At 38.3% G+C, this 17,492-nt stretch overlaps 1 long non-coding RNA gene across 8 annotated transcripts in view; it reads right to left on the bottom strand.

The window, feature by feature from the left end:
- LOC134548825 (uncharacterized) overlaps positions 1-17,492 on the bottom strand; it is an 81,711-nt gene that overhangs the window by 60,637 nt on the left and 3,582 nt on the right. For all 8 annotated transcript variants that reach the window (XR_010079923.1, XR_010079926.1, XR_010079928.1 and 5 more), the window contains exons 2-5: positions 16,733-16,906; positions 11,991-12,067; positions 8,900-9,036; positions 2,545-2,661 (exon numbers count right to left, since the gene is read on the bottom strand). This is a non-coding gene — a long non-coding RNA (uncharacterized LOC134548825). The remainder of the gene's footprint in view (positions 1-2,544; positions 2,662-8,899; positions 9,037-11,990; positions 12,068-16,732; positions 16,907-17,492) is intronic.

Here is a 17,492-nt window from a genome sequence, read left to right as displayed (position 1 = left end):
AGAACTCCAGATGGCTGGCCTTATGGTAGTAAAACACAGTCTCTTGTTTAAAGGTGTGCAAGGAGCTGTTTGCTCTGGTCGCCAGTTGGAATCAGCAGTGACATGATGACATTTCCACATGGCAGTCCCCAGCATGGGGAGCTGTGCTTGTGTGTGCCACTCTTGGAGAGCAAACCACACCATCACACTTCACAGAGCCACAACTTCCCCAAATACAGGCAATGGCAGCAGGGGACAGAGATGAACTCTTTGGATTCTGGTAAAAAATATCAAAAAAACCATAAAAACTTGAATCCTGAACAGGTTCCAGTGACTTTCTGCCATCATAGCTGTTGCAGGCAATTCCTCCCCGAGTTTGATATTTTAGCTCAGCCTGCTTAAGTCTTCAGAGGCTGCACTGACAAGCAAAAAGTCTAATTACCATGTTTGGTTTGCTCCTTTTAGCCTGCTCTGCAGGCTCTGTCATCATTTCACTGTGACAAGAAGTTGGGTGGTTTTTTCCTAGTAGCAAGTTCTTCACTATTCTTGTTAAGGAAATACTGCACCAGAGATTCCTTTGATTGCTTGGTTATGTTTAACTTGCCATTAATACTGCTCTCCTTTGAAAGTTCTTCCTCTGTGTTTACTTTCATACATCTGGTGGAGAAATGTATTTGCTTTTTTCTGTTTGTTTATTGTCACACACAAGAGAAGCATCCATAAATCAAATGCTTTGCCCCTTGGGCTTTACTTGTCTTGTCTTTATACTGTATCAAAAATTTCAATAAAAAATGTTAAGTAATAATCCTATAAAGACATGAAAGTGGAATGTGGCACAGTGATGAATTGCTGGGAGTTGTATATAAAATAATCTTTTGGAGAAATAGATGAATTCTCATTTTAGTTAATTTCTTCCTTCTTTATTTCTTTTTCTTACTTGAAGTTTAAATAATTTTGATTTACAGAATCATATATTTGTGAAGCACAGTCTCTTGAACCACAGTAAAGATGGATGAAACTTGTAAGGAATGTAAGAGACCGAGTTGTATCTAACATATCCTCATTTTGATTTCAGTTATTTCTTCTTGTTTTTACAAAAGATATATCTTAGCAAACAAGGACACTTGCAGTGGCAGTAGACAAAAATCATCATAAGACAGATATCTTAATACCAAAAAAAGGAGAAAAAGGTCACTTAATTGTATATTATTGCAGATTGCACATCAGTGGGACACAAAACTGCAGTATGCAAAATATTGTTAAAGGAGAAAGGTATGATAAAGAAGGGAAGGATGCAAAACAATCCTAAACTTGTAAAGATATGAACTGAGAGAGGTGGGAAATGAGAAGCACTGAAATAACTTTGCATTTCCTGCTGTGAAATCAAAAGACCAAAGGCTTAATCATGTTGTCAGTCAGTAACCAGTCTAGTGCAGCAGGGAAAAAAGCAGAGATGAGAATGGAAATTTTACAATGGCACAATATCTTATAATTTTTTGGATCCTTTCAATTCATTCAACGTTCACCTGACTCTGCTCCTTCTAGTGTCTCTCTTATGGCAGGTGTTTTCTGTGGTTGTATGCAAGGCTTTATGCCACCCCAAGTGTTTTTGGCAGAAATGTGACATGGCTTTTATCCCCTCTGTCATCTTCTCCATCCACTGCCTGTATCCTGCCTGTACAACTCCAAACCAAATCCATTCCCCCTTTCGTGCAGCACCGTGGGGCAATGGCTGCGTGTGACTGAATCATCACAGAGCAGAGGTGGCAGTAGAGACACAGGTGTTGGCTTTGGGGACAGCAGCACTAAACCTTGCTGAGCTCCTGCCGACACAACCAACCTCTTTTCTGTGATATTAAAGCCAGAGTTGATCACCTAATTCCTCTTTGTTTTGTTTTCAGAGATTAAGAACTGATACAAAGACATTAAACCCTATACTGGATATTATGGGAACAATGGCTTTTTATCACTTCAGACACGCCTTTGATCAAAACTTATATTTTCCTCATTGTAGAGTTTATTACAAAAACCACATCTACTGCTTTCCTGCACTGTTAGACACTTTAAAAAAAGGACTCAGACAACTAAAAAAAAGGAAGTTTTGTATGAAAGTGTTTTGCACTAAATCCATAAACAAGCCAAATGCAACAAGAAGCTTCTAAGGAAAGTCACAGCACTGAGTAATCAGCACCCATGACCAAAAAGTTCTTACAAAATTTCACTCAGATATTTGTGATGAGTTTTCACCACTTTATGTGTCCTTCTTTTTTCTTCTCAGTAGCAGGTAGGGGATGTCTTTTGGGGTGTTTGCTTGTTTGTTTGTTTTTAAACTACTAGAGATATCTCCAGAGAATAGAACTCCCAAGTCTTCTCTGCAGTGTTTGATGCTGTTATTTATGGATTTGCTGTTTTGGATGTTTGTGCTTGGAGCGCTTGGTTGGCCATCCAGTTGTCACCAAAAATGCAGTAGGAATAAAGTGTCAAATCTCAGAAAGACTCATGTGTGTGTATTTTTAAATGCCTGAAATATTATTTTTAAGCTTTCAGCTTCAAATATCCACTTACCATTCAATAGTTGCATTCGTATGAGCACAGTTTTAAGCAGAAGGGTTTATTCCTTGTTTTGATGTAGGATCAGTCCTGCTGTTTCATCTAAACCTTATCCCCTGTCATGTAGTAGAGCTGACAGGATGACAAAAATAAAGGCTTTAGTGCTAACCAACTTTGTTTGTTCTCCCTCCTGACTTCCCAAGTGCCACTGCTATTTATTTAAAAGGAGAAGAGATCAAGCACATATATGATATTTAAAAATAACAATCCATGGGGAAAAGGAAAACCTACAAATAAAAAAACCAAACAAAACTCCAGCAAAAATACAATTAACAGCACTGCTAAAGAGCAAGGATTCAGTTAGGGTGATCCTGTGCTGCTTGCAAAGATCTTTGCCCCAAAGAACAGCAAGAAATAACATACAGTGATGGTGATGTGTATGGAAGGAATCAATCCCTATTTCACCTCATCCCTGGAGACTGGGGGGTCCCTTTGGGAGCATTTGCTTTATCCTGTCCTAGGCTGGTTCAGGCTGCAGGCAGGCAGTTCAAAAGCAGCCAGCTCTGACAGAAGGAAAACATAACATAATTTGTAATGTTTCCTGTGATCTTGGGCACAGCTTCCAAACTGGAAGGTTGGTGATGATGCAAGAGGAGGAGCTGATGGTGCAAGAAACTGCCCTTAAAGGGGAATGGAGCAGCTGGCTTTTTGTGTCTGGGTGGTACAGCTATTTCTCAGGCCCCATTTTTCTGTACTTTGTAGTATTTGAAAAGAGAATACTCTGAAATTAATAGAAAAATAGCCATTGACTTCGATGGGGCCAAGACTTCATAAATGTGTTCGTTTCTTCTGTTGACTAAATTTTTATTATTGCTTTCAACATGATATCTTAAGGTTGATGCCTGCACCTCATAAGATTAAATTGGCCTCTGCATTGCGCAGAATGTAACTTCTCCTTGCTAGCTACTCTGCTCCCTCTCTTTGATGATCAGAGGAGCAAGTCCTGCTGTAGCAAGTTATGTAGCCCAGGATACCCTTAACTTGGCAGGATCTTATGGGGGAAGGGATGAGTTTTATTGGGGAAAGTGTTGTAGCAGAAAAGTGATCAGGTTTTGAAGTGCATTAGCTCTTCTGCTCTGATGAGAGCAGGCACTTCTCATACCCTTAGACAAAGATCACAGGTATTTACAAAACCACAGCATACAGGACTACACTCAGGATGGAGATGGTCCTATTAAAAAGTCCTATAATCAAATCACTGCAGATCTGTTGGAAGAATAAAGGGGGAAAAGCAGGGTTAAGGTTGTGGAATAGCCTTGCAGTCAGAGAAGCCTTAGACTTAAATCTGTGAGCTGAATTTGGAGATCATCTTGAAGAGAGGCAACAGATAAGGCAGATTAACCCTTAAATTATTGCTTGCTGTGAGGAGCAGCCTGCAGATCAAAGACTTCAAGTCATTGGAGAAGTTTATTTCACAAACAGCCAGAGACTGAGACAGAGGTGAGCTGGTACTGGCCCTAGTTAGCTCCAATTCCCCAAGAAAATTGCTCAGTCCTAAGGACTAAGAGGTGCTTGGCAGCAGCAATCAATGTGATGCAGTGGTTCTTTGATTGCCAGACAAAAGTTCAACCACTAAACTTAATGCAGAATCTCAGAGCAAATGTTTTAGAAATTTCAATTGTGTTAAAGAGGATTAACTAGAAACATTGCCTTACATTTAAAAAGCACAGGTATACAGTAGGAGGCTGGAATGTGTCTAAGTCAATGTTATTATAGCTGCACTTATAGGCCACTCATTTATTTGAAAATACTTTTGTGGTGGGACAATGTCTTCAGACACAGAATTTAATTACTAAGCCATAATAGAAGTGTTCAATTTGCTTTTCTCTCCTATTACTCATATTATGTATAGAACACAAATTGATTTGTCTTTAGTATCAATTCCTGGAAAGGCTCGGATTCCCAATGCAGTCAGATTTGTTTAGCAGACAATTTATTACCTTACCCACACTAAGCATTAATATTGTATTTGTACCTCTGTGTCTACCAAAGGAAGTCCAGTCTTTTCTTCCTTGTACTTACTGGGGTTTCAATTATTTTAATGTACATTCTTAACTTTTAATAAATCAAAGAGAATTGTCTACAACCACTAAACCCAGAACAAAGTGATCAGCTTGGCCGTTTCACCACCATGCTGCACATTTCAACTCTGTTCACATTTGTTTCCCTGGAACTCTCCCATAAGGAGAATGACAAATTTCAAGGAGATAATAAAGTAATAATTTATCAATAGTAAAAGCTAAAATTTCCATCTGTGGCACTGAGCATGTCATGAAGTATTATAATGTCCAATAGTATAATCTGATTATATTGTAAAGTAATTATACTTAAAAAATTTCATCTTTTTTGTCAGCATCCTAACATGTTGCTGCTATCTATTCTCCTCATAGCATGGAATATATAATGACAGAAATTATGGCAGTTCTAACTGATAATGATGCCAGATTCAAAATCAAACATTATTTCCTGCAAATCCAGGCTGAAATTCAGAGCTGGATGTGTGCAAATGTTTCTGCTGAAAGTTGATAGGGACTTCTTACAAAATAGTTACCCAAGAGTGGAGTTTAGCCCTGGTATCAGTAGCTGTGCTGTTTTCACTATCTAGACTCTAATTAAAAGTTCTGCCTTTAGTTTCAGCCAATCTTACAGCTGCACAATTCTTCTCGGTTTTGGATGTTGTCATCATCCTGTCACTTAACATGAAATTTTCCAAACTGCTCGCGTCTCCTTTGGACTAATTTTTTGATGTGGATTGGCATCTTCAGGAAAAGGAAGAGGGGATTTTCAGACAAATTGTTTTAGCTGTTTTGAGGGGCAGGCTAAGGCTTTCCCATTGTTGGGCTGAAAAGCTCTAACTTTTATTTGCTCTGCAGAAACCTGGCAAAGTGACAGCAGTAGCAGATGGTACAGAGTGGGACAAGAGAGAGTCACCTTCGTGTAATGGACACTTCAATGTTATTCCATGAAAAAGATCCACAACCAGACAAGATTTAACTCCTGAAAAATCTCATTTTCATATGCCAAATGAGCAGTTTTTAAGGGGAGACAAGTAAAAGAAGGCAGCAATAGAAACAGAAAGCACAAAAGACCTTCAGAGGAGACAGCAGTTGTTGGGTAACAGCAGAAGACAGTGGCAGAGGCTGACAGCAGGGTATCAGCACAGCCAGGGAGTACATAAACATTCTGAGGATCATCTAACAGTTTCCCTTAAAATCCCCTTCACAAATAATGTAAATGTGAAAACCAGGGAGGTGAATCATGAAAGGTTGTGCTGGGTGAACTGTCTGATGGAGGAAAGTGAGAATGAGATCACGTTTTAGGGCCACATCCCTTTTGTCCATGACTGCTAAACTAAGTGGGGCTGAAGTTCTCAGCATGGGAAAAAGCAAAGCTCCTGAAACACCTTATCAAAACCCAGCATTTCTTGTCTGAATGGATGAGAGATGTCCTCTGGAGTGTTTCAGTGCCTGATGACTCTCCTCAGCATGCTTGATAAATCCTCATGCCCACTATACTTCCCCTTGAAGCATGAACCCATCTTTACTCCAGAGAGAGGGACTGGGAGCTCCTGAAAAGGAGCTGGGGGCAGTTCAAATACCTCAATTGTTGAGCTGTGAACTTCTGTCCTGAGAGCTCCCATCAGGAGCTCACACATCTTAACAGGGTTCAACACTCTCAGGCAAGAGGTCTGGCCCCTTGGGTCAAAAAGATTGGAAAGACTCCAGAAAGGCTTTCCCAGCTTCCACAAGCAAAGCAAGCTCTTTGTCCTGTGTTAACAACACGGTGACAATGTTGGGACCAGCCTTGGCAGCTTGATAACATGCATGTATGGCATTACAGGACCAACTATTGCCTGGGAGAGGAGAGCAGCTCCCATCAACATCTGGTCAGCTCCTCCCCATGGTGTTTGCAGTGCTGGAAACCTCTGAGAGACACAGCCAGCAGTGCAGGGTTTTTTCTACTTCATTCCCCTCAGTGCCTTATAAGACATCCTGGGATGTTCTCACTTGCACAGGCACCTGTCTCTCCCTCAGAAATCTTGCTGAAGACACAGATGCAGCACCATGGGATCCAAGTGGCAGAGATGCCTAAGGTCAGGCCCCAAATTCCCCTGGAGCTCCTGTATTTGAAGTCGAAGTTGATCATCTGCTGGCAAGAGTACTTGGCATGCACTCATTTCTGTGCTATCAGGAAGTGCACAACAACAATTGGTATTTTGCTATTAGCTCTGGATGTGAGGGATTTTGATTACACAAACTGCTATCATTGTGCTGAAACTGGATATCTGACTAAATCAAATAAAGTGTTCTTTCTGTTGTCTCCTGAAATGCAGGTTTTCCTTTGCTAATTTTTGCCATTTCTTTTCTCTGCTATTTTAATTTCCCCAAAAGCCAGTTTCTTGTAAGTGTAGTTCTTTGAGGTTATTAAAGTGGGATTCACCATTTGCAAATATTACAGTCAGAAGCCTCACAATAATATTTTCCAATATTATGGCTATCACACAGACTCAAGTAGACTGAAATGGCTCCAAAAGAGTCTAATTTACTCCCAAAAGAAGTTTAAAGTACATTTTAAAAGAATTGTCTGTGGTTTTTTTTTGCAGAATATAGCACTAAAACCATACAAGTAAGAGAAGAAGATGCAGAATCACAAAGCAGAGAATCACAAAGTCTACATTAAACTAAAATAGTTTTTAAGATCAACACGGTAAATTTCTTCCTGACTTTGAGTCCCAAACATGTCTCGGTGTTATAACTTTGATAACTCCTATCCATGGTTTGACTGTCATTCTTTGATAAAATGTTAGTATTGCACTGTCATTACACCTCTGTGGCAAGGAGCCACGCGTTGAAAGAGAGAGAAAAATGACATTATCAGGAGCCACTATCTCAGAATCTGTTTCAAACTTGTATACAAAGCCATTATGACACCCTGCTCTGGCTGGTGCAGTAATGTTTTACAGCACAATTCCATCTGCAGATGTTGCCAAAGGACAATATTCTTCTACGTTGACTAATGCGTTTCCCTGTAAATAACCCTCAGATTTTTGTGGGACCTGATGCTGCCTCAGATGCCATTCAGCATGAATAAAGGTGTCAGAATATGGCCTGGAGTTATTATCTGTATAACCTAAACCTTAGTAAAGCAATGAGATACCCAGATTAATGGCTAATGCCTGGGATGATATTCCTATCTTAACCCTTGCTGTCGGACCAAAGTGAATAATAACATGCTCATGGTATGTCATCAGCCTCTGAAATACAGTTGCAACAGTATGAAATTTCAGAATAAATATCTGCCTTCATTCTTTTTTATTCCCCTCGTGGATTTAAGTCAGTTCCCTAAAATATTGTTTAATATGATTTTAGAGATTTAATAGCATCTATTGACCAAGAGAGGACAAAAGTCAGTTCTCTCCCCAGCTTTTTCTCTGTAGGATAAATTTGTTCTAGAATGCTTTTCCTTTTTTAGGTGCTTTTGCTTTTCTTATGTTATGAAACTTCTTCTCAATTATCTTTGAAGACATCAAACAGCTTTTCCTAGTTAATGGAAGGTCTTTAATGGCACCTAACAACAACATATTCTATATAATACCTCAGGATGATTTGAATACAAAAAGCATTACAACAAGCTGGATTCTATTTTTATGCAGTCTTGTATAATTTTACACATCAGCTGAATTACTAATAACAGCAAAGTCTAGCTCACATATACACATCATGAAAAAAAATTCATAATAACTAATAATTATGTTTTGTATTATTTTTAATGATATGTGAGCATAAAATAAGCATATATTTTAATGATTCCATAAAGTACTCCAGAATATTTCTGAATATTCTAATAGAAAAGAGAATGAAATTAGCTTTCATTCCTTTGGTACTTTGAGGTCTTTCACCATTGTCTCTATGGCCATTTTTTCATGTTTGCATAATTATTTAATACAGCACAATCAAGTTATGGCAGAAATGATGGCCATGTCCTTAGTTCAGCAATCTGGGTTTCTCATTGCATTTATGTGCAAATAAAAGGCCAGAGCAATCTAGTGCCAAATTCTGTGTTCATAAATTCAGCTTAGGGCCAAAATTATCTCTTCAGTGAACAAAGGCAGTGAGACTTCCAATTAACAACAAGATTCACAACACCCCAAACAGCACAAGTGTTCCCAAAAGAAATGTGCATTTGAAATGTTGACTCAGGGCTACAGTCTATAAAATCTATATGGGAAATGTGAACACAAAGTGAATTTTTGAGGAGGAAGACTGGGTTTTAGGACAAAAGGGTAACAATTATGCCAAGATAAAATTACCTGAGAGTAGAAATACAGTTCTTGATCTTCCTTGGTCAGAAGTATTTTCAGTTCATAGCTTTGCCCTTCCTGTGTGATGTTCTATGCAGACAGATGTTCACTAGTCCGAGGCAAAGAAACACTTCATTGCCACCATCCTACAAAAATGTCCAAGATTCAGAAGGCCAAGCAGACAATAAAGGGGAAATGAAGACAACTGTGATTCTAATTGTTAATAAGGATGATTATCTGGTAGGAAAACAGTATAAGGTGATATTTAAGAAAGGAAGTCCTTCATTTCCCAGATGGGAGATGCATTATTAAGTTGTTCAAAGATTAGAGACTGATATTTTCCCTGGTTACAGTTTTCTAGTGCCCATCACTGCTGGAATTGCAATACACTGGATTTGCCCAGCAGAGCAGACTTCTCAAAGCATGGAAAATGGTCTGAGGAAATTGTGGCTCAGGTGTGAGGGCTGTGCTGCTGGGTATTCACAGAACTCAAACAGCTTAGAAGATAAAACTTGGGTGCCAAGGGGGTCTCCAGACTGAAGTGGACATTTGGGGATTTATGGCTCAGGCTGTGGATTCCAAGTTTTCCAGCACTTGAGGGTGTTCAGCAGAACACATGAGAAAAGCCAAAAGTATATTAAAAAACTGTGAAGAACTCAAGAGAGAGAAGAAATGAATTCACCTTTGAAGAAATGTTGACACCTTTTCTTCTGCCACAAGTTTATCACAGGAGGGTAGCTCATGCAGATGCACTGGGAGGTTTCCTTTACCCTGCCTTAAAACCTGGGAGAGCTGCACTCAAGGACTGAGGTGTTCTTTAAATGTGCCAAAATATGCTGCAATAGGGTGAACAAAATGATATATCTAGCAAGGAGATGTGTTGGAAGTAGAATTGCAAACCCTACAGATAAATAAATATACTCCATAATTACAGAACATAAGCAACTCCATTAAAAAACAAGAGTCTAAAATTTGCCGAATTTTTTTGGTTTTGATAACAAACACTTGAAATCACTCTTCAATTGAACACTCCAGTAGAAAAAAATGCTCTTACACTGCAGATTTTAGCTACATCTGATAAGGTCTGTAAAGCCTGAGGTGTATTGACAACTCAATATCCTTAATTTGGTGGGAAAGTAACTCAAGGCAGTCTTCATTGACTTTTGCTCTAACACATTAATCACAGAAAGGAATATTTGGGATATCTGGGATCAATTTTTATGGCTCCTCCAACTAGCTGGGATCACTGATTTGTTAGGGAATATTTCAAGTTTTTGGCTCCTTTGTGTTTTGGATTTTGAGTTGTTGTTTGGTTGTTTGTTTTTTCTTTAATTGACTGACTGTTTGACAAGACAGACTGTTCCTTGCAACTGAGATACAGAATGAGCTTTTGACATGCAGAACATCATCATGAAACTCTGAGGTCTTGTTTTAAAGTAATTATTTAGCTTTTCTTTGAGTGACACTCTGTGAGGGATTATGGAAGAAAATCATTATAAGGTTTCACATCAGTCAGGATACTTTCTGCCCCTTCTCTTTGATTTAGACATACACTGCCAAACAAATCAAACATTACACTTGGGAGCTGCATGCTGCTGTGATGGATCTCCGGAGAGGAAGAGAGAAAAATGAACTTAAAAAAAAACGGTGAAAGGAAACGTGAGGAATGAAAAAAAGTAACAGCAAGTGTTGGCTCTGCTGTCAGTCAAATGAAAGAGAATGGACAACTTGATCTATTGTAAGATCATAGCCAAGGATAAAAAAGTAGAAGTTCTCCCTGACAGAAACACACACACACACAAATTCATTTTGATTCACTCAGTTTTTTGGATTTCATTGTTGTCTGATAGACAAGGGCTTTCTCCCTGCTCTGGTGACATGCCAGTGCACCAGTACAGCCTCTTGGAGACATAATGCACACATTCCGTGACACCAAATTATATCCTGGTATGGGTAAAGCTGAGAAATGAGAAGCAAAAAGGATGGTTTTCATTAATTTCAGAGCTATTAAAGAATATAATCTCTTAATGCCTCAAAAGACTTGACTATTGAACTTTAACTATAAGTATCACTAATTAGAGGTCTGCAACGCCTGATATGTCTTCAGAGGGAAAAAAAAAATATATTTCCACAAACCAGCTCATTAAAACCATGATGCTGGCTCACTGCAAACAGCTGCCAGGATGGGTAATTTGAGTGCATGTGGAATGAGAGAAGAAAAGCTGCTGTAAATGCAATCAAAAGCAGGGGATACATCAAAGCAAGCACAGTGATTTACAAGAGGGTGAGTTTGTGAAACTTCCATAGCTGGAAATAATAGGCAAGACACCTTGCATCAGGAGTCACCTCTGATAACCCCATGACATTTTCCTCTTGGGTACAGCTTTCTATAGTGACAGGACAAGCATTACTCTGAGGTTTGCTCTCACAATTAGCTGATTTAATTGCATTAAAACTGTTTTTACCTGTGAATGTACACAGCCTACCTTGTACAAGCTCCACCACTAAATGTTTTATACTGGAGTGAAGGGGCTGAGGGCAATATGTGGGATAAATACACATAAAAGTCATTACAACAGAGTATAGAGTGAAAGCAGTCTTTTCTTCAAGGTATCTAAAGAACCTTTACAAGATCAAAAAACTGTCAGTAAATTGCATTCCAAAGCCAATGCAAAAATTAAATGTTGCCAAAAAAAATCTGCAAAAGTTTACTTTGCCCAAGTAGAGTTTGATGTTACAGCATGTTCAGATTTATGGTGGAAGCATCTCAATTTAATTTTTAACGGGCTGCCTTATGTAAATCTACATCTAAGTGAGAGAACTCATTAAAAATTGTAGCAGAGAAAACTGTGGAATTAATCTGTGAACTTTTATTCGTGACTATCTGGCCCTAGAAAATTATTTGACATTGCATATGGATGTTAAATACTTGCAGACTGAACTCTGCTGGCTACAACTCTTACTCCCAGCTTGCAGCAATGACAGGCTTAGACTTGAGCTTAACTAGTTCATCACATTTGTTCTTACATCTAATATCCCTGAAAAATGATACATGCTCAAAAATATGTATCTGTTATAAAACCACCTGTGTTTTCCTTACCTTGGAGATTTCACTCCTTTAGGTGAGACCTGTGGGATCCCTGGACATGAATCTGCAGGATTTTGTCCCAACAAAAGCTGGAAAATAGGAAAGGATAAAACCACTGGTGTTTATGAGACCTTCTGCATTTCTTGTGCTCCTGTTTCTCTTGCTCCCTCAGGAAGCCTCCCACCAGCTGCAGTCTCTGAGGAGCAGTGAGAACTCCTGCTGTCATACATCCTCTGAGATGATGCATGAAGTGAATTCTGTCTTGAAACTGCTCTTACTGGGGTTTTTGTCACCACAGAGCTTGATGGCCACCTAAATTTAACCAGAATTTACTTTCTTGAACACAGAAAATATATTTCTCCTTTTAAAATGAAAGTGAAAACTAACTTTAAAAGTTCCCCTTAAAAATAACAACTTGCAACTGTGTCCCACCCCTTCCTTTTTTTTTTTTTTTTAAGCTTAAAAAGTGATTTCAAGACGAATTTATGAACTTAGATGATGTGCATTCTAGTCTGAAGGAAAAATTAACCCTCCTTTTTGTTAGATCTAGTCTGTGTTACTTGTCTCCTCAGAGGAATTGCATTGCACAGATTCGTTTTCTTTTGAGTTTACAGTGACTTACAAAACTCAAATCAGGCTGGCAAGAGCCTTCAAGGAACTTGGTTGGGATTTTAAAATGAGTTTGTGTTGTTGAGTGGCTGGTGTTTTGTTTTCATTTTTTGAAAGTAGGTGAGGAAATATAATCTTAATATTTCTCCTGCATCCAGAAACATAAAGCTTTTAGATATATGTGGACTTAACATTCTATTTGTTCCAACATTAAGTCTATTTGTTCAATTTGTCAGTAGTGTACAGTGTGAAAAAATTATTTTACATATTTATATACGTGTAATCTCATCTCTTAAAATAAATTTTACTATGAATTATGAGTATCTTCATTTTTGATCTAGTTTACATGATAAAAAAGAATGTTAGCAGAGATTCAGTCACATAAACATTTTCTCAAAAAAAGCAGACATTTGGGAACATTTTATTTACCCAATAACCCTATGTGGCTTCTTCCCAGAAGAAAACATTTTTCTAAAGATATCTGCATTGATTTTAATTAGATCAGATCAGCATAAACCAGATCATTTTCAATAGATACTGACACTCCAATATTCCCCATCATATTGATTCCAAATTGTTTTTTGAGAGTAATAAAGAGAAAAGAAAATGCAACAGAGGCTTGCAATACAGCCTGCTCTACGGAATCAGGTAAATCACACTTTGCAAAATCATTTTCCCCTCTAACAGAGTCAAAAAATGGTTATTATTCTTTAGGGTTGCTGCACTTTAATTTATTCTTCAATTCCCAACCACCTAAGCAGTTTTTTCAGACTTTGCACAGTCCATCATGTGTTGCATCTCTTTTCTGTTTGAGAGAAATTGTCTTGATTTCCATAACAAAATAATAACACTTTCTGCTATTTTGATAACAATACTGCAACAATCTGAGATATCCACTAACATTTCCATCTCTGCCTTTATGCCCAACACACTGAGATTTCACCAGCACCATCCTAACCCAGTAAACTTGGCTGAAGCACTGGTCAAGCAGCATTTTACACATTAGCAATGATATTCATAAGGTAATAACACTTCTGTAGAGAAGGATCTCTTTCCTTTTTGCACCAATAATATTTTAGATCAAAAAGATGTGATCAAAACTGATCTTGTAGAATGTGGCTACTGCTCACCAGCCTAGAATAGCCTGAGCAAATTGTTCAGTCAGAATCTCCAGTAGTTTTTCTCACTATTGCAAGGGCCCTGTACCATGAGCTGGCAGCAAAGTATTTTTCTGAGTTTGGTATCGCATCAAAGCTTTGAGTTTTTGTTGGGAACTGTAATTCCTAAAGTGGCCATCTCTGTCTTCCTAGCCAGACCTCTCCTCTGTACTCTGCCAGTCAGACTTTTTCCCTCTTTCACTTCCACTTATTTCTGCTAAAACCTCCAGCCTCCAAAACTCCAGTACCTTCTTAGGAACATCAAGTCACTTGGCAGGCTAATTGCTTTTCTGCTCGAAGAAGTTATCAAGTAAGTACACTATTTTCTATAGTAATTACAGAATGACCCTGGGGCACAATGTGTGCAACAACAAACCTCAGTAAGAAGGCAGATCTTTGCTATTGTAAGTGGATAAATCTCCTCCAGTGTCAGTGGGGTTGTATCTGTTTCTAAGGGCAGATAATTTGGCTTGCAATCGTTGTCTGTTGGTGGATACTTCCCTCGCCCTTTTAGAAACTATTCCTATATGAACTCCACCTATAATTGCAGGAAAGCAATTACACCTATTTTAGCTCCAAGGTTATGATGACCAATACTGTCTTAGATCCCAGGGAAGCAAATTTGATTCAAATCATTCTCTCCTTGTCCAACACACGGATCAGGCTGCTCACTTTCATTTTAGAATATTTCACAGCACTGCTCGATAAAATCCCCAGATGGCAGAGCATTTAGCTCCCCTTCCCCAGTCAATAACAAATGTATGCTCCTTTCATTGTCTCTATCAAATAGCTCAGGTGCAAATACATCACAGAAAATTTGGTTCTCTTTTCCACATATTCAGTTAAAGATGAAACTTCTCTATGTCATTGCTATAGGACAAGGACTTTAAGGACAGGGACTACAAGGAATGGATCAGTCTGCTACTTGTTCAGACTTGGCTGCTTGTACCAGTGTGAAGCAGTAGCTGTTACTAGTCATGAGTATAGAAAGAATTAAAAAAAAAATACAAAGGAAGAGGCTAGAGGGAAACATTTTAAACAATTAGCCATGAGCTCACAGCAGGACATGCATCTGAAGACAAAGCAGGAATGTGTTTTTATCAAACAAGGTCTAATTGTTTTGCAGCTATTACCTGCTATGTATCATGCCTTGTTTAGAGATGCTTGCTTCATCGTCTCATTCTTAGTTTCACTGTTTTTTTCTTTGCAGTTATTTTGCCTACAGGAAAAGCATTGATGGGTTTGAGGAGGGCTGCCACTAATTCTGTCAGCACTGGGAGACAACAACAACTGCAAACATTAACTTAAATTCAGAGTTGTCAAGCTGATTATGGCAAGGGGCTTAATTCATCTTCAAAGCAAGGGATGAAGGGCCACAGGGATAAAGGAGGTTGCTGGTGGTCAGATGCCTAAGAGAGATACCTTGGAATAAACGCTGTGGGAAGTCAAACATACAGTTAAATCTGGACTGGTTCTATTTTTGAAATTCTTAGGGGAAAAAAGCATCACCTGGCAACATAGATGATGACAGAGTTGGATCTCAAAACCTCAAAGTCATAATAATCAAGTTAACCTTGTCATAACAAATAATCAAATTAGCTTACATGTATTTGTCTAGTTTAACTCCAGAAAACTGGGGAGTGTTTGAAAATTCCATGAGTGAAAACAGAGGAAGATCTGCTGTGTGAGCTCCTAGGCCTGTAAGCAATCAAATCAACTCCCTGAAGACACAGTAGCCAAGGCTCTTAAAGGGAATCTGTGTTGACTGAGGGATGTGATGTGGCAATATTATCGCATCTTTTTGGCAAGCATTCTTACAAAGATGTAACACTGCCAAGACATGTCCCTGCATCACCATCAGAACTCTGACACATTCACAATCTGATGCTTTTTTTTTTTTTTTCTGAGTAGTAAAGGTACAAAATAATTGCAAGGAAGACTCTTGACCATATGTGAGGGTTAAACTGAGAGGTAAAAGAATCTTGGCTACTTGTATTAAAAGAAATATTAAAACTGCACTTGCACATGCTCAAATCTATGCTCTTCCAAATTCTGGATTCTATAGTATAACTCTCACTGTTAAAATAAAAATTAAAAACTTCCCATATGTCAAAGAAAAGGAATTATTACTCCTGGGTGCTTGTCATTATATCTCAATATTGAAAAAATACTGCAGTTTTTTCTAATTACCAAAAGTAATGATTCTAACCATTGCTTCTGAATGCATTCGTTGTAGTCAGATGTCTGCATTTCTGTTTCTCTAAAAACAGGCCAAAAATAACCCTGCCAGACTCATTTGTTTATGTTCAAACAAGGTTTCTTTTCTGCTCCACAAGTCAGGTGATGCTTTTTTAGTTTTATCTGCAGTGTGTGATCCAATACCTCAAGTATACTATGTATGGTGGTTTTTTTAGATTTTAATTGGGATTTTTAAGTGACACTACACTTCTATGCTGTGCTTTGTTTTTTTAAAGGTTCTCACGTCATTTTATCCACTCTAATGTGGTTTTGCTCACAGAAAGCTGGCATTTATTTGGAAAGAGTTGAGTCACTGTCAGCTACCTGGAAGACAAGTACGAATCTGCCATCACTCTGAACAGACTTATTTGTTTATTTGTTTGCTTGTTTACTTGTTTACACTTCAAGTTCTGTCAGAAGTTCTAGATGAGTTTACAGTAAAAACACAGCCGTGGTCACCAGGAGTGACAGGGTTTAAACAAGCATGAGAGAACACCAACACCAAACTTGAGACTTGAGAAAAAGAGGTAAGGAAAGAGACCTGGCAGGTTACCCAGAGAGTCACATCCTCATAGGAGGAAAATTCAGAGTGGTAGCCCTCAAGCTGCCATTGGCAATGCTTGGTTTCTTCCCTTGGAAAGATAAGTACATTTACCTCAGCTGCTTGCAGTTGTGAAAGTAAAATCTGGGGAATGGTTTGGTTGTCCACACCAAAGATTACAGCAGAAAATGAAGCCAAAATGTGCTTACCAGAAATCCTGATGAGCCATCTTTGGAAGTGTGTTTCCACCACTTTTACATCTCCTTGACAATGATATTTATAACGTCTTGATCAAGTCCATTTAGTCAGCATGCACATGCATTCATTGCTCATGATCCTGGGATCACCTCCTAATCTCCAGGTCCTTCACAATCCTGCCTATCCTGCAATGACGAGATGTTTTGAAAGAAAGACAGCAGAGTGCTTAGCATTTTAATTTTGATGTGCTAAGTGAATTTATTCATAAATAATGAGCATTTTCTCTAAGGTGTAAATACATGGCTAATAAAACCTATGTTGAAGCAAGGAAAGGTTTCCAACTTGCCAATCATCTTCCAAGTTTTTAAGAATCCTATGTAGCAGTATCCTCAGATATTTTACACCATAGAGCACATGTCTGTAAGCAGTACCTGAATTCCTAAGCAAAGGTTTTTTCCTTCCCCAGGGTACTGAAGTTTCACTTCAGAACAGCAATAAGTCCTTTAATCTTAATAAACAAAATAATAATAAAAAAAGAATAGTCTAAATGGTTTCCTGCTATTTACATTAACCTTTGAAAAGGTCTTCTGTGTTCTATATTACTCAATACAATTTTTACCCTTTATCTGAAAAATTCAGATTGATACTAAAAGCTGCATGTTTCCAAAACAGCACTGTTCTCCATAAATTATCCTTTTCCAATCATACAGTTGTTTTAGAACTGAAATTGCAAGAATCTTGCCATTTACACAAACCCCCCAAAAAAATCAA

This window comes from Prinia subflava, chromosome 3 (genome assembly GCF_021018805.1).
Source record: "Prinia subflava isolate CZ2003 ecotype Zambia chromosome 3, Cam_Psub_1.2, whole genome shotgun sequence".
Taxonomy (NCBI): Eukaryota; Metazoa; Chordata; class Aves; order Passeriformes; family Cisticolidae; genus Prinia; species Prinia subflava.
Note: the sequence above shows the minus strand (reverse complement) of the source record. Positions and strands in the feature narration are given on the sequence as shown.